The sequence below is a fragment of the Pogona vitticeps genome, chromosome 5 (assembly GCF_051106095.1).
Source record: "Pogona vitticeps strain Pit_001003342236 chromosome 5, PviZW2.1, whole genome shotgun sequence".
Taxonomy (NCBI): domain Eukaryota; kingdom Metazoa; phylum Chordata; class Lepidosauria; order Squamata; family Agamidae; genus Pogona; species Pogona vitticeps.
The window spans coordinates 20,371,527-20,396,843 of NC_135787.1; the positions used below are offsets into that span (position 1 = coordinate 20,371,527).

Sequence of the window (25,317 nt, forward strand, 5' to 3'; positions counted from 1 at the left end):
CATGCATGTACAGATAATGCATCATGTATAGTCCTTCTGGATACCAAGAAATACGTTGGTTGATTCATATTTATATTATCAACTTCAATGTTTTCAGATCTGTTCCCAAATCACTCCAAAGCATAATTATAAGAGAAGGCAGAATGGTTGGATATCATAATCAGGGAACACCAAAACTTGAATGCCTGCTATTTCCTGACAATATTATTAGAGCATGTCCTTCTTCACCTGTTTTCTAGAATATCTCTGTCTACAAGGGACCGGTGCTTTCTCTCTAGAAATAGTGGCCAGAGAGTGGCATTTTATAACACACAGAGTTCACAGAATATCAGAATAGCTTCCCTTATAAAACAGGTTCTGGATATGTAATTTTACAATTTCTGAACAGCAAGCACCCTTAGTTAAAGACTGTGACGTTTACCCCATGATCTCTATGTTGTTTCACCGAACACTGAGATCACGAAGTTATCCCAACACACCCTTTAACACACTGCCACCAGTTGAACTCTTTATCAATCTATATTTCCTATGAAAGACTGAGGTCTATTCAGCACTGAACCTTTAAACAGAAACAGGTTTACTGACTACAAGTTGTTTTAGGAATAGTTCTTATTCTTAAAGTTACACAGAGCTTCACTATTTTATTTTAACCTCTTCTACTATGTTTCCCCAAAAATAAAACAGGGTCTTATATTAATGTTTGCTCCAAAAATGCATTGGGGCTTATTTTCAGGGGATGTTTTATTTTACAGGCATGTCATTTTCTGGTTGCTGCACAATGGTGGAGGGCAGGGTTTTACTTAACTAGGGCTTATTTTTGGGGTAGGGCTTATATTAAGAGCATCCTGAAAAATCATACTAGGGCTTATTTTCAGGTTAGGTCTTATTTTTGGGGAAACAGGGTACAGTATCTTAATTAATACAGGTCACACTCTGACTAATGACTATTTAAACACTCTCTATGCCTCAACCCCCAAACTGTTTCTCTCTTCTCTGTCTCTCTGATTGAACTGACTAGACTCTGACTCACCCCTCCTCCTAATTTCTCTGGCTCCACCTCCCGAAAGCTCTCACTGGTACATGCAAATAATCTACCTGAGCCAAAGCACGGTGATCACTACAAAGACACAGCATTAGAATGATCTCACATTTCAACTAAGGAGAGAAGGTTCAAAAATCTTCTAGAAACAGCCAGCATAATAATCTTTCATGAGGAGCAAGGGCAGGCATAGCCCACGTGTTAACAATCTGTCCTCATAAACCATTTTGTCATGTGCTCTCTCTATCCGCCTCCCACACCAACAGTGAATAGTCTTTGTCCCTATCCTAGGGCTGAAAGCCCTCTTGCTTTAGTGAATGGAAGATCTGCAAAGAAACTACGAGATCCCCAGTCTGATAATCTGCGTGTTTTTGTGTCCGTGTTCTGTGCTGTCAAGTCAAAACCGATTTGCAGAGACCCTAATACGGCTTTCAAGGTAAGTGAGATATTTAAGGAGTGTTTTTACCGGTAATTTCCTTGGGTAAGTGGGAATTTGAACCCTGTTCTCCAGTCTTAGTCCGTCACACTGCCCACTTACACCACACTGGGAATCCTGTTTTTGTTTCTACTGGGAGTGAAATCAAGATTTGTGCTGCTGCTTGCCTATTGTTTCTAAATCTTCAAATTTCTACCAATAGAGAATGTGAGTATGCTTATTTCATTTTTGCCATAGCACCACCTTTTTAAAAGATGAACAACCCATAAACAGATCAAATGTGCCCTTAATGTGAGATCATCTACAATACAACTCTACCTCTGTCTACAGTCTTTAAAGTGGCAGCACAGATAAACCAGTATGGTCATCTCAGACAATCCAAGCACTTTGCCCTTGAACTCAGCAATACAATGGGCTCATTATGCAAACACAGACAACTGTGTGTTCAGCCACTGCTGAATGGATTTTCATGGTATGTACATCACTTTCAGACTACCTGCTACAAACCTTGTCCTTTTAGCACAATACCAGAAATAAAAAATTAGAGATGTTTGCTAGTGAGTCACTTAAGACAACACGCATATTTAATTTGAAATGGGGCTGCAGATGACCTAAGCAGCCACTATTTATAGACAATAACTTTAAATTTTATTTTCCAAGCATAAAAAGTATGAAGTACTGGATTAAGCATAATAGGAACATGGGTATGAATTGCACTTCAAGCACACGCAGACTGCCACCTTGCTTGGATACCAGCCACATCCAACTTGGGTCACCAGTGCTTTTCACCTGCTGGTCAGCTCCCAGTGACTAACAAATAAATGATATACTAGCCAATATATTTTCTGAAGTGACCTTTTTACTCTATCCCATGTTAAGAGCCTCTCTCTTGGAACAAAGCACAAGTAATCAAGAAGCGGAGTGAATTTGATTCAAATGAGAATTTAAATCAAAATAATTGGATATTTTTGGTGGTTCAAATTAAAAATTGATTTTTAAGAAAATTTAAATTGTGATTGAACTCAATTTGATTTTAAAAATCATTGTTTTTTATCCACCTTGTCTAAGGCAACAATTTTTTAACATCCAAGAACTATACATTTCAGTTACCAAAAGTGATTTCTCAATAGAGTAATGCATGTAGAATCAGGAAACATCACTCAATGGCATATAAAATTTGTGGCTTTGAACATGCCAAGTCAAGGGCTGCAGGTTTACAGTAATATTAACAGGACCTCATTTTTATTTTGTCATAATGCAATAACAACTGTTAGAGGGAAAGATCCAAGCAATTGTTTATTAGGATAAACAAACAATTTCAGTGTCCATTAGTAGGATTAAAATGTCTCTTACAGTAGACTTTCATTAATAGACACTCTTAAGGCATTTCTTAGAACAGGCATAATTAAATTCCCACAATATTCCTGGATTTCTTAAAACCAGCATAACTCCTCAAATATATTGCACATATATCATAATTTCTATGCATCAATTATTTCTTTTTGTTCCAGCCTTATATACTAAATAGTAACCCATAGTATACTACCTCTACTCATTGTGAAGAGTCAAATAAATTGGCCAGCAGGCATACATTCTCCAAATACAGTGGTGCCTTGCAAGACGATGTTAATTCGTTCCGCGAAAATCGCTGTTAAGCCAAAACATCCATCTTGCAAAACACATTTTCCCATTGAAATGCATTGAAAACCTGATAATCTGTTCCAATGGGAACGGATTGTCATCGTAAAGCGAAAATTGCCATAGGAAACATCGTTAAGCGAAACGCGGTTCCCAAGCGAAGACAGCTGTCTAACGAAACAGAGACCATTGAAAGACTCGTATAGCGAAGCAAAACCAAGCAGTCAAAAATATCGTAAAGCGAAAAACAGGGACCTAAAATTTAACCGTCTTGCGAGGCAAGGTCCCTAACATCGTAAAGCGAAAATTGCCCATAGGAAACATAGTTAAACGAAGCGCAAGATCGCTCTGAAAACTTCATCGTACAGCGAATTCGTCATTATGCGAAGCAATCGTCTTGCGAGGCACCACTGTATACAACAGAAACTTCTTAATTTAGATGTGGCTAAATGTTACATCATTTGCCTCTACATTGTTAATTAAGCAACAGGATTTTAGCCAATGCCTATTAAACAACATTTGCACATCTTTCCTGCTTGTTTATTTCTTAAAGGTGTGACAAGGCAAGCTGGAGATCATGGTAGAAGAAGATAGGAAAATTGCAGTCCAGCATATCTAGCAAGCACCAACTTGGGGAAGGCTGTTTGCCATTATACTCCCCTAGTGGTTTGTACTGTCTAGGAGACCTAGCAGCAACTGCTAAACTGTCTTTCAAGGAAGTTATAAAACACCAACATTCTCAAGAAAGGAACCCTAAGAAATTTCTCAGGAGGAATCTCAAGGTTTCCTAAAACAGATTCTGAAAAACCCTGTACTAAATTAAATAACACATGCTCCATATGATGTATTGCCAACAGGCTGCTGATTGGCAAAACACTCATTTCAGCCAGCGCGAGCAGCCACATACCTTAATTATGAAAACTTGTGTGTGTGTGTGTGTGTAATATTTTCATATGTATGCATGCATATGCAGATGCACACATCTCAACTGTAATCTAACATAAATGGAGCAAAGTAACCACATGCAACTGGCATAGGTAGATATTGAAATTTTTGCTTTTTCAGCTGAACAAAAAGCTATGGATTCATGAAGAGCATTCTATGTGAGAGTTACCAGGCTAAAATAAGAGTTATAAAACAGGTTCAGGTAAGCTTGGTTTTTGTAGATGACTCTTGTTCCAATTACAATTCTGAATGAACTACTACTTGTACCTCTTTCCTTTCTTCCTCCCTTTTTACTCCAAAAAGAATTGGCTCCATTTTTGCAGAATAAATGCCAATTGTATCATAGAGCAACAATGGTTACCTGTTGGCATGTTACTATATGCATTAAACTCACACTTTCCATGTTGATACGTTAATTTACAGCAGATTGTCACATTACAATTCCAAGCCACACATACTGTTTCTATTCATATGGATAAGCTTGGATGCTGGCAATGTATCCTAATATTTTATTTCCCGGGGCAAAAAAAAAAAAATCAATGAGAAAGTTCTTCCCCTTTCCTCCAGCAGGGTAGGTGATTGCTAAAGACAAAGAGAGAAGGAGAAATGACCTTGCCTGACATTTCATAAATGGCTCATTCATTCACAAGCTGAACACTGGTTACACAAAAGGAGCAACATGATCTTAATCAATTGGCTACAGATAAACCTGAACATGTTGCTTTTCTTTTCCCAAAGAAGAATTCATAATTGTTCATGTTGCTGCACTTTCTCAGACTTTACAAGTACAGTACAATGAAGTAAATACAAAGATTTATTTTGCCTTCAATGGTAGCATACATTCCAATAGCCTCCATTTATTTATCTTCTTTTGCCCATCTCTATTTTGTCTTTTGGGAAGATGAAGGCATAAGATAACAATCATAACAAATTAGAAAATATAATGGGCCATTGGACCATGAACATCTACCCTCTATACTCCAAGGCTTGGAATGGATTGTTCTAAGAACTGGGTAGCAGTCCCTGGACACTCAACTTTTACAGTGTGAAGAAGGTTGGTGATGGGTCGGCCACAGTATCTTGGTAGTGCACAGCTAAAACAAAAACTCTCTCTCCCAGATAACCTTCCCTGCTCCAAGGCAAGAAAAGAATCCAGGAGGGTCCCAAGCCTGTAGCTAAGAAGAAGCAATAAGATAAGGTGTCTTGCCTTGCTTTTCTGCAAAAAAGGGATCCAAGACAGGATGAATCTTTGCCTCTGCTAGGGCAAACTAGGAAGACTTGGGGGAAGTAATCACAGTACTCACTATCAGTAATAAGACCACAAAAACCTGCACGGAAACAGGAGAATTCCTCGAGATTTTCAGTTTCTTCTGGATTTTCTTAGACATCAGTGACAGTGTTGTTTCTATATACTTACACTTCCATGTACATTCTGAAGTAAAAGTACACATCTTTCCTTTCATAACAGTATCTCTTTATCCCAGGGAGTCACTGTGATAGAGTGGATAGTGGTACACTGCAACTTGGCAGATCCAGGTTCAAGTATCTTTTCTATTCACGCCCAAGAACAGAATTAAGTACATACTAATGTCTCTATTATAATGTACTGTATAAGCTGTTGAATACATAGTTGTCACTCTGAGAATCAAATCATGGTAAGTTGACAAACTGGAATCAAAGCTCTATTTTAGCCTGGAAACAATTTTATGTGACAAAATGGAGTAATATTTCCTGCATTTGCAAATAGCTTTATTGCTCTTGTGGAATGCATTGTTAACAGAAAAATAAACTCAAGATTTTCAGATACATTGTTTCTTTCTCCACTTGGGAACACCTCATTCTAGTAACATGTTCTTTGTTGACTTGAAAGCCAGGAGAGGAAAGCAAGCCAATGAATGTTTTTCACAAATATTATCTAGCAAAGAAGCAATTTGGAGCCACTTCTGGTGCAAATTTTCAGAGAGAGGGTTTCATTTTTGTAAGACACACTGAAAAGAAAGTTTATGGTGCGGAGTACAGTGGTGCCTCGCTTAACGATGATAATCCATTCCAGGAAAATCACTGTTAAGCGAAAACGTCATAAAGCGAAATTTAAAAACCCATTGAAATGCATTGAAAACTGTTCAATACATTCCAATGGGCTAAAAACTGTATAACGAGGAATCCATCTCTAAGCATAGTGGGGAGCCATTTTAAGCACCCGGCGGCGATTTTGAAAACGTGACGATCAGCTGTTTTTGATCGTCGTAAAGCAAAAATCGGTTCCCCGCTTCGGGAACCGATCATCGCTAAGCGAAATTCCCCCATTTAGACCATCATTTTGCGATCGCAAAAACATCGTTGTAAAGTGGATTCATCGTAATGCGGGGCAATCGTTAAGCGGGGCATGACTGTATTAAGCATATTGTGCTTCTAAGACTAAGTTCAATGACTATTTCCCTTAACTGGACAGCATGAATGTACTCTGGGGAATCAGCTTAATTTTAGTGCATACAGTAGAAAATTATTCACAAGTCATTCTATTTTTCTCACATGACAACTCTACAATGGCAATCAGGTCCAGCTTTAAGGTATAAAAGTACCCTGGGCAAAAGGCTTGTAGACATGTCAACTGAACTGGCCTACAGATATATGGCCTATGGACCTGATTTTCATACAGCATTTTAACTGCAAGGAAGTCCACTTAAGTAGACAGTGTCTTGTGCATTGCAAATGTGCATATGTAGAAATCCATGCAAACTGCCAACTTTAATGCATTTCTGTCACCTGGAAAATTAGGCAAGAACACTAAGAAGATTATGGCTGTATCAAACCTACAAAATCTTATGCTTCTGGATTCTATCAGACCCAATTAATACAGGAAGGAATGCTGGAAAATGCCACCCAAAATATCTAGGAAACACTAGATTATGAAAATCTAAAATAGATACTGCTTAAAGAATTATCATGATAGATAAAAGAATTGCAAATCTAATTCAGTAAAAACTTCAGGTTACTAAAAATCTTCCCTTACCCAACATTATTGAGTTTTCTACTCATATAGGAAAACAGTCCACTTTGGCTAAAATTAATTTGGTTTTTTATTTAAAAAAGCTTAGAAAAAGTCTAGGCCAAGATCTTTCTAAACAAAATTACTTCTACTTTTGCTTCAGTTTACTTTACAAGAAAACATATTGATTAACAGCACATGAGAAAGCAGGACATCTAATGTGCTAGCAAATAAAAATGTCAGCCCATTTTGTTAGAATCCACCCCATTCCCCCCTTTTACTCCCTTTTGTCCACAAACGAACAATGCCTCAGACACACAGCAGTCTCCTTACAATTACTGCACTGACAGGAAGGCAATGGTTTCCTAGGAAACCAGCTTTTTTTTAAAAAAAAGACAGAGAGATAAAAATGTCTGGCACAATTAATATGTAAATGAATTAGGTCAAGTCATATATTTTACACTAGAACAAAAGAGTCATGTTCTGTCTTCATACGGGCATCTATAATGCAACACAGATATAATGATTTCAGCCAAGAATGTTAGTAACTCTGTGCTATATGTACATAGAAGTTTAATGAAAAGAATTTTTTCCAGATAGTAAAATAATGATTTAAGGTCTACAAAGGAAGAGTCAAAAAGAGTACACAAGTAACTCCATAATTACTACAGCAACTAATTATATGTTTTATGTTTTTAAATCAACCAACAAAAGCAAATTGATATCTTTCACTCTCCTGTCCTCAGCACCTAACACTAAGATCAATTTTGAAATCACATAGACAACTAGCCTAGTATCGCACCTTTCATCAGTTGCTGAGATCAGTAAAATGTGTCCTGATTTCTATACAAGGGCCACCCTGTAATTATTAAATCTCAGATCCAGCTGCAGCATGCCATGATCATTGATTCTACAGCAGTTTGGCTGTTTTTAATTTTATTTCCTTTCTAGTATTTCTTTCTAGTATTTCTAGTAATTCCTTGAATTCTGCATATAAGTTAAATAAGCAGGGAGACAATATACAGCCTTGCCGTACTTCTTTCCCAATTTTGAACCAATCTGTTGTTCCATGACCAGTTCTGACTGTTGCTTCCTGTCCCATGTATAGGTTTCTCAGGAGATAGATAAGGTGGTGAGGCACTCCTATTTCTTTAAGGACTTGCCATAGTTTGCTGTGGTCCACACAGTCAAACTAGGCAAGTTCTACTGAACTTGTGTGAAAGTCCTCTTCAGATTATTACACTCAATATGTGAAGGTCTGAGCTGACCTCTTCCTACATGCTCATTGCAAATGCCTGAGAAAGCTTTATGCAACAACTAGCAAGATATCTGCTAGGGAATTTTCAAAGCTAAAATAGGAACAATGACTTGCCAGAAGTTATAATAACTAAGGCACATGCACTTATTCTATGGATAACCAAGATTCCTCAAACTTTCATGAAGTCTGGACAATTCTTGTTACTCTGTGAGCAGAGACCATTATTAACAAGCAGTTAGGTACATTTGTAGCATACATATAAGATAACCTCTTTAGAGCATTTTTAGAGCACAAACTGCTTGAACAGAAAACAAAATAATTTATAGTCTATCCATTCTCCCAGTTTGCCAGTTCTGTGTTTTGTTTTGAAAACATGGTTGATCATCCAAGTACAGTATGTTAGTCCTTCCTACTGGCTGAACTATAACTAAATAGGTAATATCCTTCCTACGTGCTGTAAGCATTCTACCTGTATAAATAAGCTAACTCTGAAATGTCCACAAAGAATTGATTCCCCTTTGCCATGGCAGAATATGCACTGACTGTTAAGGAAGATATACTGTACATTCTCACTGTTCCTCACCATGTTGCTTCTGTCCAAAAGGTACACACAAGTACAGTAAGAAGCAGGGTCAAAAAGAAAATCTATATAAGGCACATGTCTGGAGGGAGTACTATCAAGCCATTTGTACCAATGTAAAAGAAAAGGCTGTAACAGAGTATGTAGTGGTGGAGGAACAGAAGCCAAAGATATTGGACTGGATCCAAACATACTCATAGTAAGAAATCAATGGGACTTCAGTGAGTATGACTAACTATAGCTAGGTCCAACCCATTGTTGTTAGAATAATACCCCTCCTATATCCAGGATACATGTCCATAATATGCACAGATGTTTCACAGCTGACATTTTAAAAGATGGACAGAAGCCAAATATGTGACTATGTCAGTGTGGCATAATAAAAACAAAATGTGTATTCAATTTCCACAGATCAATATTGTTAAACAGAAATTCCTAAAGAGCAAACTGCAGCCTGAATACAAGAAAAGGAAGATTTTATAAGAATTTACAAATTAATGCTGTACTATTCACACTCATTTCAAATGGTTCAAATGGTTCTTAGGAAGAACCAGAATAGAGACCCCCTATTCTTTCTGGTATATATATATTAAAACCTGGAAGGAAATACCTGGCTGCCTTCTTTCCAAATGTTCAAAGGATATAGAGGTGGGGAGAAAGGTCTCCTAAGTGGAACCAGAAAGAATAGGGGCCTAAGGCTACCATGCCCTGAGAGCTCTTGGGAAACTTTAGTACAGTGTTTCCCAACCTTGCGACCCCCTTTTATAAAAATCAAGGACCCTTCAACACCCCCACCACATCTGCATAGAAAGGCATTTTAATGTGGTAAAGAAAATACATTAAAATACTTTTCAAAATATCATTCTAACATAATATTCAATACAATGGTTGTACTTGCTTCTGGGCAACCAGCTTCAAAAGTCACCCCTCACCCCTCCACAGTCCTTGAATGGGCTCCAGGACATGCAGGTAATGAGGGTGGTTTTAAATTGGAGAAGGGTGGGTTTTCCCTTAGGAATGGAACTGTCACCCTTTTTCCTCCTCCCTTCAGTTGGCAGCTCTACCATCTCCTCCTTCTCAGCCATCCTCCCTAAGATGGCAACAGTGGCATGTGGCTGAGGTGAGGAATGTCTGACATTGCCTCAGCAGCAACAGCAGCAGCCTTTTCCTCCTCCACCACCATTTTTCCCATTTTCCCTCCAGCCTCCTGCTGCCTCTTCACTTCTCAACCCCTGCTGCAGCCATCCTGGACTTCAGGGGCTGGGCTGGATCCTGCATCCCACTTTTCCTCATCCTGATTTCCTGCCAGTCAGCCAGCTACCAGAGCCAAGAAGAAGCCACCACTGGCAGAGGAGAGTGTGCAGCCCGGGGAAGCTGGGCAACCAAAAGCCCCACAGTGGGGAGCAAAGAGAGCTTGTCTTGGAAGTAGAAGTGAGGGAAGGGGCTGGTGTATGCAGATTGGGAGTGAAGTCAAGTGACATGTCCCTCTCCTCCAAAAACTTCAACAACCCCCAAGAAAACACTTTGTGGCACCTTTGGGGATCATGACCCCCAAATCCCCCATAGGAAGCTTGGTTCCTATGCACTTACCAATTCTGGTTGGCAGACATAAAGCAAGCAAGCACACATTATCTTCTAGCCACCACAGGAACACAGGATGCCTTCAACAGAGTCAGATCACTGGCCTATTTTGTCAATACTGACCATCAGTGGTTCTCTCTCAGGTAAGATTCACGGTGAGGCCAAGAACTGAACCCAGAAATTTCCACATGCAAGGCATGTGCTCTAGCACTGAACAAAAGTCTCTGTCATGAATCAATGGTAGAAGCATTGTTATCAAGTCTGCTATTTTTGGATAAGTGGAAGCAGCAACCTAGTTGTTAAGCTATTTACTTATTCTTCTTAAATATTTAAGAACAAGAAGTAGACATGGTCTAGAGGGGCGGGGTAAAAATCAAATAAATAAATAAAATAAATAAATTTATCAACCATGTTCACCAGTATTCTCAAATCAAAGTACAAGAAAATACATGCTAAAATTGCTTAATAACAGATATAAAGCAATGTTAAAGTCCATTTTAAAAATGAATTTTAAAAAACCAGAAGCCACAAGTAATTATGCATTTTTGGTCCATCTTCTAGAACCTGGACAAGGAGAGTTAATCAGAAATGACAAATGCATTTTTTTCACAATCAGTCATCCCAAAGACTGAGATTTGATCACCTAGACGAACAAGCATGGTTATCTATCCTCTCCACCTTCCCTAGTTCAGCTCTAATCTAACTGAATGGAAAAGAAGGGCTTGACTGACAAACCAATTCACATCTCTAAGGGAAAAGCAATACTCTGCTGTGTTCTGCACTTGTATCACTGGGTGAATAGACAATCAATCTGCCAAGTAAAGATGAAAAGCCTCACCCATGTCTTTAAAACTGCAGCAACAAAGACAACTATGGCTGGCTTTGTAGTATTACACAGTGACTTTTACTGATCCCCTGTTGCTAAAAAAATTAAGATCTATCTCTCTATGCATGACTGCAGGGTTCTTTCACAATTTCCTGGTTCATCGATTAAAAACAGATATGTCATCATGTTCTCATAGTCTTACCAGTTGCAGGAAAAGAAGAACAAATATGAGGTGGACTGACTTAATAAAAGAAATCACAGCCTTCTAGAGGTCCCTAATTCATAGTGACCATAAGAATGATATAATTTTATGACACATAACAGTCTGATCAGTGGATTATTACCAATCATGTGGTTGCAAAGACGCACGTTTCCCTTTTTTGGAAAACAATCTAGCTTCTAAAAGTTACATTACTTTGAAGTATATAAATGTACCCAATTTTAGACTCTGAAAACCACAAATGTACTCTACCCTCATCACATAACACATCTAGAACAATAATCTGACTCATAACATACTGTACTGAACTGTTCCTTATGCACTTGAATAGAAAATCTTTTTTTTACTTTTAATCTTTATTGCATTTAAAAAATAAATTATAAAAATAAGTAATTATCACATTACCACATAACCAAAATAACTTTCTATTATCTCTTTCGCAAAACAGTAAATCTTTAACATTTTTACTTCCTTATTTTCCACCAGACATTTATTTTCTTCGCAATCTTAATAATACCTTCCTTAATTCTTATTTTATATCCATATTAACAATCTGCTTTACTTTGTTTTTACTTCCGTTGAGAGCAATTCTGCATCTAATTTAAACCAAAGTCACTTGGTAATACAAACCTGTATTAAACAGAAAATCTTTTGAAGGGTTGAGAAACTTAACCAACCTAATATTCTTCAACTGCCTTTAACTAAAGCTCTCATCAGCAACCACCAGTGACCCTGCTGGCTGGTGATAATACTTATATTTCAACACATCTGGAAGAAACCTGGTAGAACAGAGCTGAGCGGATGGCAAAACTTCACCTTTATCCAGCTATTTCTAGTTTTTACCAGTTTTATGCATGCAACCTTTTCCAATAGCATAGGAAAACAAAACAAAACAGAACAAAAACATCATATTTTCCATAGATGACCAAGCAGAACTACTGCCAAAAACTTCATCACTGGGTAAGCTAGCACCAGGATTCCACCAAGAGTCTGACCCTAGGTCTAAATTCAACTGTTCATCTTTACTGAAGCAACCTCAATGAATCAATGGGCCTTTGGTAAATCAATGCTTCTATGAATTCTTCTGATTCGACAGGTCTATTGGGATAAATAACTAGATTTAGCCCCTTGCATTTAGGTTTAAATTTCTCATAGTCTATTTGGCTGCATTACAGCAAAATTATGCTCACTTCCCCACTCACTACCAGGGATGTGGTCTCAAGTCATGGGACTCGCTGTCAATTCGGATTTAAGTCGCATCGGTAACTCGACTCGGACTCAGGTTTTTTTTTCAATGACTCAGACTTGACTACTGACTTAGAACAAACCACCCCTCCCCCTTTTTCTGGGGAAAAAAGCTTATTCTTTAATATGGACTCAGACTTGGACCCAAAGACTTGCCAACACTCCTGCTCACTAATGATAAATGCATGCTACAAAGTCAATTCTGACTTTTACTTAAATCATTATTTAAATCAATTTGATTTAATAATTATTAAATACATTAGAACAGTTCAGACCACTACCACAATAAGATGATGCCATGAAGCTTTTCTCATAACTAAATCTGTTTGCTACCCCAACTTTGCACATTTCTACAATGATGTTTATAGCCTTAGGTTGCTACACCCTCTATAGTTTTATTGTTCCTTCCTAGCTTTAGAAACCCTTTGAACTTCAAGAACAGAACTTCAGCTGAGTTCTGATGTCTATGTTTATATTATTACAAAGAGCAAAAAGGATATGCTTGCACACCTCTCTCCATTATATGTGTCAGAAGTTAAGAAAATTTTAAACAGCATGCTGTTTTGAATCTGCAATGGAATTAACTCTGACTCTCCCAAAGTTTTGACATCACCTTCCAGAAGTTTTATGTAATATGTTCAGTGATAAGATACCTCCTGTATTGTGGTTCAAAACAACTTGGGGTCAAAAGAGTAGAGTTTGCTACAAAATGAGGTGACGGTCAGTAGTTTATGAGCCCTTAAAGCAACCAAGATGGATTCAGGGGGAGGAGGGAATTCAAGTAAAAAAAGCTAAGATTGCTAAACAGAAATAGCATATGCAGAGTCAATATACCACTGAAGACCAGATGGTGCAACAGCAAACATTACCTGCATGCCCTACTTTTGTTTGTTTGTTTTCAGACACCTGGCTGCTAGAGGAAAACACAAAGCTAGAGTCAAAATTATTTTGATTTTGCATGACAATATTTATATATTTTGTCAATGAGCTATTAAACTTTCATAGATTATTCAACATTAAGTCGCAGCTACATATAGGCTGTCAAAAAAAAGTTCAAAAGAGTTTAGAGCTTCACACCTCTTACACTGATCAGCTACAACATTAAAACCACTGTCTAATATTGTGTAGGTTCCCCTTGTGCTGCCAAAACAGCTCTGATGCATCAAGGCATAGACTCCACAAGACATCTGAACATGTCTTGTGGTATCTGGCACCAGACATTAGCATTAGATCCTTTAAGTCCTGCAAGTTGCAAGGTGGGGCCTCCATGGATCAGATCTGATGTTCCAGCACATCCCATAAACTGCTCAATCAGATTGAGATCAGAGGAATTTGGAGGCAAAGGCAACACCTTGAACTCTTTGAATGGTTCCTCAAACCATTCCCAAGCAATTTGCAGCATGGTGGGGTACATTATTCCTGCTGAAAGAAGCCACTGCCAACAGGCAACATCTGCCAAGAAGGGGTGTACGTGGTCTGCAACAATCTCTAGATAAGTGGTATGTATCAAAGTAACATTCACATGACCATGGGGCCAAAGTTTCCCAGCAGAACACTGCCCAGAGCATAATACAGTACTGCTTCCACTGGCTAGCCTTCTTCCCACAGTGCATCCTGCTACCACCTCTTCCCCAAGTAAACGACATGCATCCACCTGATTTCAAAGAAAATGTGACTCATCAGACCAGGCAACCTTCTTCCACTGGTCTATAGCCCAGTTCTGACACTCATGTCCCCATTTTAGGCACTTTCAGTGGTAGACAGTGGTCATCATGAGTATTCTGACCGGTCTGAGACTATGGACCCCTCATATGCAGCAAACTGTGATGCACTGTGTTCTGACACCTTTCTATCATGGCCAGCATTATGTTTTTCAGCAATTTGAACTACAGTAGCTCTTCTGTGTGATCACACCAGACACGCTAGCCTTCACTCCCCATATGCATCAATGGGCCATGGGTACCTGAAACCCTGATGCTGGTTCACTGGTTGTCCTTCTTGCACCACTCTTGAAAGGTACTAACCATTGCATACTGGGAACATCCCACAAGACTTGCTGTTTTGGAGGTGCTCTGATCCAATCATCTAGCCATCACTATTTGGCCCTTGTCAAAGTCACTCAGATCTTTTCATTTGCTTATATTTCCTGCTTCCAACACATGACCTTCCTGCTGAATATATCCCACCTTTGACAGGTGCCATTGTAACAATATAATCAATGCTATTCACTTCACTTGTCAGTGGTTTTAATATTGTGGCTGATCAGTGTATTACACTGATTGCACTTACATAATCTTAGCCTAAATAGATTCATAACTAGCTTTCCTTATTAGTTTATATTTTCCCACTCACACCAGGCAAAAGGATTATGGGAGATTCTTCCAGTTGCAGAACTAATCAATCCCATTGTAGGTTCTCTCCAGGTCTGTTTATAGTCCAAGTATAAAAAGCAGAATTGCAACTTTATTAAGTGGTCAAATATCTTAGATGAAAGTTAATTCTACAGTCTTTACTACAGAGGATTTGCACCACTTATACATTGCCAACTTTGTATTTTTTAGAAGTCCCATTTACACACAGCCCAGCCCTATGCCCGTCTATTACAAACCAAGTGGTAACAACATCAACTTACTCCCTAGTACAGTGTATATGATTATACCCACAACCAAAATGCACAATTTAAGTGCCAATACATGAAAACAAAAAAATTACATGGCAGAACCTTAATGAACTACAGTACTATAAACACCTGAAACAAAAAATACATAATCATTTAAATATTTTCACATTAAATATAGTGAACAGCACACACCACTGAATATCATGGGTCAGTTAAAAGACACAAGAGTGAGAAAGCTAGGTAATAACCCCATTGTCTCTGCCAAGACAGTACAGTACAGCAAAATGAAACTGATTCCACCTAAATACAACTAAATTCAGTAGTGCCTAAGGACTAAACTATACAGTGACACTACTCACTAATGGCTGAAATCCTGTTGCTTAGTGAAGAAAGTCACAATACAAAGAGTTCTAGAGTTGAGAGACAGCCAGCAGAGAATTCCTCTCATATATAGCCACCTGTATTAACAATGTGAACTTTGTGCCTCGGCAGGTTCATATTATGGAATGAGGCCAATTATCTCCAGCCAAGGACATTCAATATCCACATTTTGAAACGGATTAGAAAACAATCTGCAGAACAAGGAAAATAGTAGAGGACTGGAATAATTTTTTATATGGTATCTCTGGCACAATCTTTTCTTCTCAGACTACAACTCATAAAATCCCTGCCAGCATGATCACTGGGACTCATAGTTTGAAACAGCAACTTAACTAAGCTCTTCCAAATGACATGGCTGCTGTCATGGTCTGTGTCTGCTCATCTAATATGACAAAGAGCCAAGATGGACTCACATGTCAGTAGCAGCTGCCTTCCAGTTCAATTTAACCCTGATTCACTGCGTGAACACATGAAACCGGAGGTCAAAACAAGTTCAACTATTGCTCTCAAGATAAAATTGTTGACACAGGGCCACACTGTATGTTTAATTAAAACACTGTTTAAAAATTTGAAATATTACTCATCAATGTAGCTAAGCATTATGTTGTTCCCTGTAATCAACATGAACAGTTCCACTACTAGTATACCACTGTCTGCAGTAAATAACCCAGTTTCCTAGCTACTCTACTTCTAGAGGTAGGGATTTAGAATCATATGAAAAACCAAACTGTAGAGAAGCCATTTGGTTTTATTTTAATTTTGCCAAAAAAGTGATGCAATGACTAAGAAGTGGACTTGTGTATCACTCTTTTGGGCAGCATTATCTTTCTCCAAGAGGGTGGTAGAACAAAATTTTATTTGCCACATCAAGAGGCTGAAATTATAGTCCTGAGACTATTCTCGGGACAAAGTCTTTGGATGTTATGTTGTTTTGGGCTACTCCAAGAAATAAGGACAGACCATAGGAATAGTCCCTGAAATCAGCTCTAGTGCTGCAACGTAGTTACAGTGAAGTAAAAAAATACAGAGAAACAAAGATGATTTTAAGTAACAAAAAATGAATCTTGAAGCAAAGAAATAAACAGATGTTCTGTACATAACCCAAGATACTTCTAAACACAACCTTGCACAAAAACACCAAGTATCATTTAAAAAGAAGTCTTACTATTCAGCCTGCTAACACTCAGGGTAAGGAATAAAAACATGGATCCACTTACATAGTCACAATTTCTGGCAATACTGTACCAAATGTCTACAGATACAAAATCAGGAACGTGTTCTTCAGATGGCTGCATGTTCATATGTTATTTTTATACTTTCATAATGAAGACGCTGAGAGCTATGGCCTTTACTAGAAAAGCTTAGCACATGTCAGCATACTAAAGGATTTTGTAGATGCTGCTGTACTAAACTTCATTGCTTTTAGAACCTCTGAAACCAACATTGTCCAAACACAAGGCAAAAGTTCATATTGCATCAAATGGGCAATGATTTCTCACTTGCAAATGATTGCACTGACTCTAGATTCATTAACACTGGTTTGAACTTCTTGTTAAGAGATTCCTTTTATATGGTGTATTCTCTTAATTAAGAGGTTTCCATCAGGTCAATTTTTCTAACAGTTTTGGACACTTTTCAAGCCTTATTGCAAAGCAGAGAATCAAGGGAGTTTGAAATAAGGAGAGTAAACTATTGTATTAGATTTTAGTAGGATTGGGTGGTGTTTTTTTCAGGAGTATATAACTACACTTCCTCACAAATTCCAGAAGATGATTCTGTTAAAATGTAGCAGCTCAAAGAAGTCTCCATCTTTTTGATTATATATGTGTATTACTTTAAGTGCTCTGTCAGCTTAAAAGTGTCTTTATCATTTCTTTGTCAGGGTGAATGTAGTATGAGGCAGGCTGAAATCTTCATTCCTTTAGGGAAAGTGAGGGCAGAAGATTGGTATTACGTATGACAATAAATAATAATAAAAAAGAAACATTATTTCTATTTTTAATATAACAAAAACAAGTGACAAATAGAATCCCAACTCAAACATACAGTGTAACCCACCACCATCAGGAATATAAATTTATATATAAAAATCTTAATAGAATAGTAAGTAAACCCGACTTGAAAATGCATAATCCTTTTCCTTTGTAACATCAAGGTAAGACCTCTGTAAAGTACAGTACTGTGCATGAATACCCACAATACTGTTTTGAGGCCAGCAAACCTTTAACAGCTAGGCATGTGTGTGGGTGAGACTAAGGAAAGCTTGAAGAACCCACCCACCTTTTTAAGTATATATATATTGTTCAGAGTGCAGCAAGCTATACCCATGCCAGAATTGTGAAGGGTTGCAAAAAAATTATTCAGCTGTATTTATAGACATGAGGACCAAGTAAGAATATCCTGCAGCAATTACCCTTCCTCCCCCCCAAAAAAAAACACCCTCTAGATTTCTTTCTCCTGATGTTGATTTGCAATTTGAATGTAATTGTCTGTGTGTGCAGCCATTAAATCACCTGGCTATAGTAAAACAATCTGACAGCTTCAACACTTCCAGCTCTAGTTCCTTAAGCCCTGCCTGCCTTAAATGACAGACACGGCCACCAGGGAAAAGAAACAAATTTTTAAATTAATGCCCTTCCAGTTGGGGCACAATGTAGCAGCTGCTAGAGGAAAAGGTGGGGGGGAATGACAGCTTGTATGTAGGGTAAACATCAGGTTATCCTTGTGTCTTCCTCATTCCTAGCTATGCTAAAAGCCAACAACTGCAAAAGGAGTTTACAGCAACAGGGGATAAAGCTATTTACAAGCTTCACTTCCCCACATACTCACAGCATCTGAGGCTTCAGTTGGAAATTCTCCCCACCCTTGAGTACTTTCCCATCACTGTCATCTCTCTTTGAACAGTGATGAGAAGCACAATAGAAATATCAACCACTGACGAGCAGAAATTCAGGCAAATTTCAGAAACAGAAAAGCATTATACAAAATTTTGTAGTAGAGAAACATCTTTTTACTCTTGTCATGCATCTCATGGCAGGTGGAAAGCATGAGCTTGATCCATGACATTTCAAAGTCTACAGGATGCCTTAATTACTATTCATGCCATCACTCCTATTCATTTAACCCTGTCATTTCACATAATTAAGACTGCCCACTGCTTTAAAGATCTGGGTTAATTGCAATGCTAAAATTCAAACACAAAAATCTCATATAAAGGGTTAAAATACAACCTTCTGAAAGAAGTAGCAAAAGATTTATATGACTGCTGAGGTTTACAGATATTAAGTGCAGGATAGTGTAAACTAACAGTGTAAAAAACAAATCTAAATATTGGCTGAAATCCTGTTGCTTAGCCTAGTAAGATGCAACTACAACAGGCCTATTCCAATTAATGGAATGTACAGAAGAGCTGACTAACTAAATATCCATTGATTCAGCAGACCTATTCTAGTTGTGACTAACTGTTCTACGAAACATGATTTCTGCCACTATACCCCATTCATATCTTCACGTGGTTAAATCTTCCTTGCAGCTCCTATTGACACTTACTTAAAGGAAATAAGCATGCTCTATCACCGTTCATTATCTTATTATGTTCTTCTGTCATTTTACTTGATGCTACATGTCAAAAGAGAGGAAAATATGGGAGATAAGGATGACTCATCACATTCTGTTTCAACCTGTTATCATGGAGGAGACACAGACAAGGTTCTCTCTAAGGTGCGCAGCTGCGCACGCATGACTCCACCTCTTTCCATGCAACTGTCCTCCTGTTCTGCAGTGACTGACTTCAGCCCCTTTGGTTCCAGTCATGACAGAGTCTCACATACAGGGAAGGTGGAGTTGTGCTCACATGCAGAGGCAAAGTCATGAGCAGGGGAAGACCCATCCAGCAGTGCTGAAAATTAGCGGGTACATTGGACATAGGATACAGACACTCTAACTCATAAGCTATTTAAGACAGCAGACAGATACGTAAGTATTTTTCTTCCTTGGATACATTACAATTAAACTCAGGTTTTCTAACATTTACATTGAGCCTTCAAGATTTTTATCTAGGTTTCTTCACGATTATTTGGGTAGTCTTGAGATTGTAATTAAATTGAGGGATTAGAGGAGTACAAGGAACATACTGCTTTTTCTTCTTTATTGGACTATGGAAGATACACTGAATAGTCAACCAGGGCAGTATCTACAACCAAGCAAGGACATTTAACATAGTCTAAGAAGACTGGAACTGAGGACACCTTCAAAACACTAGGCAATACTTTAACTTTGGCTGCAATTGACTTACCTAGAGTTAAACTACATTTTATCCCAATTTCTCTGATATGGGGTTTGTTACATTTCTCTGTGTCCCTGTATCCAGCCAAAAAGGAATCGTTTGTTTTGCCATGAGGCAAGGGGCAAGGTTGCTGAGTGACTGGTAAGTCTTTGTTTAACAAAATTAGGAAGGACATTCTAATCCACATCACCAGATGTGAAATATGAAACCTACCATTTCTGAGCTGATTCTGCAGCCCCCATATTGCAATTTGTTTGAAACAAGGAGGCTTGACCTGCAGATGTGGACATGGAATTTGGAATTTCTATGTTTCCTCTACACCATCCCCAGTAATATAATACCCAGCCTGATGAAAATTTGTATGGAGTTGAAAGCTAGCTTCTATTTGGCAGATTCTAGTCTGTTGAACAATAAAGGTGTTGTCAAGTCAGAGGGTCTGACACCTGAAGAGCCCGGAAGAACTTTAGACCTCTCAGGAAAAATCAGAGGCCTGTGTTTGTCATACCTGGGTTATCCCAATTAAGAGTTAATTCCAGAATGAAATGAATCAATCATTGCCAAATGTATCAAAATTCATCTGGGTAGCTAAGTATAATTCTTTCATCATCACAATGATTCCAAGCAACATCAGCTTGCCTAGCTCTACAAGCTTTATTGATCTACACTGCTCCTTTGTTCCTTAAGCACAAAAATACTTCAATATTTGAATACATCCAAAAGTCTTAAAGCTATGTGTGAGGGTTCATACAGAGCCTCCTTTTCTTTTCCAAATAAAGCAAGAGTCATTTTTAAGTTTAAATCAAAACTTGGATTTATTGATTCATTTAACCTTAATTCTTCATTCAACTGTTTACCATGAAACTTCTCTTGAGTTGCCAATGGCAACCAAACATCTGGCTCAAAAGGGTTCAAGGATTTGTTCTCCCACGGTCCATGCAAGAAGGGGTCAGCTTCCCCTTCAAGGAGCTCCATTTCTTCATTTCCTAATAACAGCAGTCTCCTCATCTTGGGCTTATCCCCAAAGGGATTCCCTCTCTCTCTCAAAGGGTGTCCATGGTCCCGGAGGTACTCCCTCCTCCGGACTTCCTCCAAATGTCATGCCCGATGTTCCTCTGTTTCCTGTGCTACCACCTCCGTTTCCTCTCTTAGACATTGCCACCACTCACGGGCTTCAGACTCACCTCAATATGATGGCCTTTGATGTAATCCTCGCCTCCTGTGGTAATCGGCCTCCTCGCGGGATACCTTCACCTTTTCCCATCTGTCCATCCAAGGATCTTCCACCCAGATTAGCTCCCAACCCCCCGCCGGGATTGGCTCTCTCTCTCTCTCATCTCTCCCATTCCCGCCCCTACCACAGACCTCCCCTTCTCTTCTTTTCCCGCCAATTCTTGCTCAGTTTGAGTAGCGACCATTATTCTCAACAATCTTTCCTCCAGTTCTCAGGTGTCAATTCCCTGATGGAGAGTCTCTCTGGGTGGTGGAAGTGGGATAGATTGAACTCCTGAGTAACCTGAAAAGTGGACGGCACTCCAACGAGAGCCTCTAAGCTCTCGTCTGAGATATCACACTATGGAAAAACTATAGGCACGAATGCTTAAACAATATGAAAACTAAACTCAAGTTATAGACAAGTGCTTAAGTCAGAATTCAATCCAAAATTCCAATAAAATACCAAAAATAATGTTTAGTTATATTCTAAGAATGCAGCGGCTGATAGCCTAAGAAGGCACATTGGAAAAGCAAAAGGCAGAGAACACAACTCTAAAATATCAAAACAGTTAACATTAAAAAGCTATGAAAGTAAAATACTGTATATTACTTAGCCTTTTAGTATATCTAGACACACATGAAAATTGTTCTCAGTTCTCACCCGGCCAAGCCAATCTGAATCCATATAGAAAAATCCATGTTGTCCTCATCGATTGCCACCGTTTCTGCTACACTATTGTTGCTGGTATTCTGTGTGTGTGCCACGGCACTGTTGTTTGCCATCTTGTGTTAATGAGTTGAACATGTGTATGTGTGTCCTGACTCCCTATATTTATACTTCTCTCAGATGTCCACACCTCCCCTCAATCTATCAACAATCTCTTCTGCTGGGCCTGGAGCACCAACAGAAACGTTGTAATAGGAATTTCTATTGTCCTTACAACTTCTGTAACAAGAGCTTGTAACTCAAAATATGGCAAGCTGCCATTATGATGGTAAACGTAAATGCTGTGACTAAAATTTTGCAAAGCCTGAAGGAATAAAGGCTTGTAAAATAAGGAATCTGGTCTACCAGATATTGTAACACCAGAGTACTATACTGTAATTATAGAGGATGCAAGTTATAGGATTTGTAATCGGCACCCGTGATCATATTAGCAAATTGCAACATTTTACCACTTCCTTCAACATGCTTTCAGCTCTCACCTTTGTTTATGCTTTTTTATCATTTGTAAAACACCTTCAACTGTCAGGAATATTATGATACAATGACCTTGCTCACATGTCTGGCTGGAGAGCCAGCTAATTGTTTTGCAGTAACTTTAGTAAACTGCTGTTCAAACCTCACTTCTAAAAGCATTTCTACATTTCTACGGCTGCTTTTTCTACATGCACCATTAATTATTTTAACACTTTATAAACAAAAATATATTTTGACAGTATCACTCATCTTTGTCTCCACATTGTACACATGGATCACATGTCTTTTTTCTTTTTCATTGGAGGGATAAAGATGATATTTCATTGCTTGGTCTTCAACAAAAAGGTAATAATGATGAATTGTGCTGGAAGGAACAGAAATGGCAATCCATATAAAGCCCTGTCAACATATCTGAGAGAAAATAAAGATACATTAAGCTGTACATGCTATCTTCCAGTTGTAATCCTAATGATATGTAAATAACACCTAAGAGAATTATGTTTGGTACCAATGAGAGCAAGGGGGAAAGATTGTGCTAGATATGGTATTTAATAATGTCCCTTATGCTATGTTACATACAATATGGCATCTATGTAGCCTTGTCAAAGTCATTCCTTGCCATGTGCTGACACACTTTTTGAATCATTTCTTGCAGCGGAATAGAATAATAATGGGTACAATTTAATACATAAGTCATATTTCTTTAGTTACACCTAAGAGTCTACTAGGAGTAAAATAACAACTTTCCTCAATGGATGAAATATTTCATGCATATCAACATTTCAGAAATTAAGATTTAGGGTGCACTGACAGTCCCGTGCACTTTACGAGAACATGATTCTTCTACATTTCAGAATCTTCAGGCAGACTGTCACAGAAATGTGAAAGCTAATTTTGGTAAAGTGTGCCAGAAAGATGCAACACCAAGGGGCATGAACCCACCACAGAGACTATCTACACATGTGTTGTATTCCAGCTCAGATACATGCATTTCTTGTAGCAATATTTTACTATATTAAAACACACATTATCTGCCCTACCCAGTTCTACTAGACTTACCATACCTCAATTAGGAATTGGCAACATTTTCAGCTATCAAATAAGAACTGCTTCAAAGGCAAATTCAGTCAATGAGCTGTCAATCTGCCACTTCATGCTATACAATACAGATTCTGAAGTCTTCTTTATATGGGCTGTACCATATACAAGGGAAAAATGATTTATTCCAGGAGAAATACTAATGGGGGCCACACTACTGTGAATCAGAGCAAAAAAAAAACAAAACAATGTAATGTGCAATAGCACAAATGATGGTCTACAGGAGAAGAGTTAATACAAGTATCACAAGTGACATGTATAATTCCAGAAACCCCCTCACTCTAAGAACACTCACAGAAAACTCTGGACATAGATTTTCTGCCATAAGAGAAGCTCAAACTGGGCATTCAAGGAGGATCCTACCTGCATCCCTGAAAAAAGGATTGCAGTCTGAGACTCCAATGGTATTACTGGGCCCAATTGATAATGCTAATTTTAAAGATATTTTCCCATATCTCTTGTCCTGGCTACAAAGGGCAACCAGAGCTTTGGTTGTGGCAGTTGCTCCACTACCTCATGGTGGTGCTCCTTTGAATTATGAAAGGAATATTTCAATTTAACCAGTTAAATTCAATGAAAATACAGGTGTAAGAAATGGCATTTTTAATCCTTGTATTTATTTAATGCCATGGGGGAAAGAATCACATTGTTGCTGTTTTGTTTTGTAGTCAGCATGCATGGTACCAAGGGATTTAGAAAACAAGATTACCAGTCTTTCAGTCTGAAAGTAGCAGCCAAGTATTTAAAAGAACTACTAGAGTATGACAGCATAGGACAAAAGCACCAATTTATTCTAATTTTTTATGCATTGCTGATTTTGTTTAGATTTTTATGGCTGTATGTTTGTATTACCTGATGTCTTCCTGAGAAAGACAGCAACTTTATATCTATTTAATTTACCAATTTACCAACATCTACCTATTGTAGAGCTTTTGTAATCTTTGTTCTATTGAATTATGAAACAAGGTTTTGTACAAGATGGAAACTGGGCATTGAGCTTTTGAACTTCAATGTAAGAGAGGAGTTCCTTTTCACAATACAGTCTCACTTGAAAGGGAAAAAGGAAGTAAGATGAACTAATACTCTGGAAGCTGTGGGTCTTGTTTACTATGTCATTCTTCACATAAAATAGCATAGTAGGCATGGGAATTTAGGACTCTGGTGTGAAGAAGGGACACATATATGAAGAGAGAAGGGCTTTAATCCTTTATAATCTTTCAGCTCTTCAGTGTGTGATTCTGAGCCAAGACTATGACAGAGGCAAGGTTCCCCTTTCTAGGTAAAGGTAAAGGTTATTATCATCTTTGATGGACCTGTGATAAAGCAATTTTTAAAAAAAATACATATATGGTTTGTTAAAATAATCAAAACATGTAGATTTTAAGCCGAACTCTTTTTATTAGGTATAATACCAGAAAGTGTTGATAAACAAAATGTATATTTAATACTGCATATCTTAACAGCTGCAAGGATTATATTTGCACAACACTGGAAAAATGAAGAAACACCTACAGATCAAGAAATAATTAAAAAGATATTGGACTGTGCCGAAATGGATAGACTGACATTGAAAATCAAAGGAAAGGAAGATGCAGAATATTATCAAACATGGAACTTGTTTTATCAATGGTTAAAAGCACGTTGTATACATTAAGAGGTTAATATATATTGTAGTTGTATTAACAAATGATTATAAGCTGAACCCAGGTGACAAAATGTTAAATAAGCATAGATGGATTTTATACATAATAATAATAAAAAGA

General features: G+C 38.0%; 1 protein-coding gene and 1 long non-coding RNA gene across 2 annotated transcripts in view; one reads left to right on the forward strand and one right to left on the reverse strand.

The window, feature by feature from the left end:
* TSPAN5 (tetraspanin 5) overlaps nucleotides 1-25,317 on the reverse strand; it is a 76,324-nt gene that overhangs the window by 36,094 nt on the left and 14,913 nt on the right. The gene's annotated exons all lie outside the window — the stretch shown is intronic.
* Nucleotides 1,373-25,107, forward strand: LOC144589591 (uncharacterized). Its single transcript, XR_013545793.1, has 3 exons — nucleotides 1,373-1,475; nucleotides 4,179-4,260; nucleotides 25,018-25,107. It is a non-coding gene; the product is annotated as an uncharacterized LOC144589591 (long non-coding RNA).